This window comes from Scylla paramamosain, chromosome 37 (genome assembly GCF_035594125.1).
Source record: "Scylla paramamosain isolate STU-SP2022 chromosome 37, ASM3559412v1, whole genome shotgun sequence".
Classification (NCBI taxonomy): Eukaryota; Metazoa; Arthropoda; class Malacostraca; order Decapoda; family Portunidae; genus Scylla; species Scylla paramamosain.
In genome coordinates, this window is record NC_087187.1 from 15,712,310 (window position 1) to 15,713,667 (window position 1,358).

Sequence of the window (1,358 nt, forward strand, 5' to 3'; positions counted from 1 at the left end):
TAAATAGAGAGAGAGAGAGAGAGAGAGAGAGAGAGAGAGAGAGAGAGAGAGAGAGAGAGAGAGAGAGAGAGAGAGAGAGAGAGAGAGAGAGAGAGAGAGAGAGAGAGAGAGAGAGAGAGAGAGAGAGAGAGAGAGAGAGAGAGAGAGAGAGAGAGAGAGAGAGAGAGAGATTTCTACAGCCTCTTTAGACCACACACATACATACACCCTTCCTCCCTCCTCCTCCTCCTCCTCCTCCTCCTCCTCCTCCTCCTCCTCCTCCTCCTCCTCCTCCTCTTCCTTCTCCTCCTCGTCTTCTTCCTCCTCCACCTCCTCCTCCTTTCATAACCCATACAATTAATATCAATTTATATCACTTATTGCTAATCTCCTCCTCCTCCTCTTCCTCTTGCTTTCTCTCTTACCTAAACTGCCAAGATAATATATACTCCCTCTAATTTTACCTCCTCCTCCTTTTCCACAACAACGTTAAGTTACACAGACAATGAAAGGAATGTTCTCTTGGGCGAGAGGTACTGCCCGCCAGGTAGGGGACACTACTTGCACCAACTCATTCGTTAAGAAAATCTTATAACTTAGATAATAATGGCTTAAAACGCACACAAGCCAAGCATACTGTGTCCTCAGCTCATAATGATCCCCCTCCTGCTCTTCCTGCTTCCTCACTGATGCACGTAAGGGTCACGGCTCGAGTTCTACCCTTGGCATTGTAAGCGCGGGACTGAACTTGCTCTCCTCGGCACAGTGACACGAGAATGTGGCAGTGGAAGTCATTTTAGCTGAGCCAAAACTACACGTCAGTTACGTTGTGTGAATGGGCATTGTTGGCGAGGTTTTCCACGGCTCTAAATGGCTGACAGACCGTGGTGGCGCCAAATGTTAGTGCGATATTAGTGCACAGCTGCTGATGTATGAATTGTGAGCCAAATAACACAGATAAGTGACTGATAGAAATTATTATTTAGAGAATTAAATATACTAAATCATATAAATGTATTACTTCTATGCTTTTGAAAGGAGTCTTCATTGCAGTGATTCAGCATAATTAATTGAAAAGTGCATCACTGCCGCTAATGAAAAATAGTCATAATTTTATATTTTGTTTCATTCCTGTATCTGATTGGCTAAAGACCTTATCACATTCTTGAATCGAGGCCTCTGATTGGTGCGCCTGGTGGGTGCCGAAGTCTTTAGCTCCAAGCTGCTGAGCGCTCCAAGAAGGGGGCGCAAAGGTATACCATACCCTCTGACGAACAGGTTCCCAGTAAGACTGTGCAATGCCTGGATTTTCTACTGAAGATTTAGGCACAACACTCCATAATACGAGATTCAACAACAACAAGAGGAAACGACAAGCA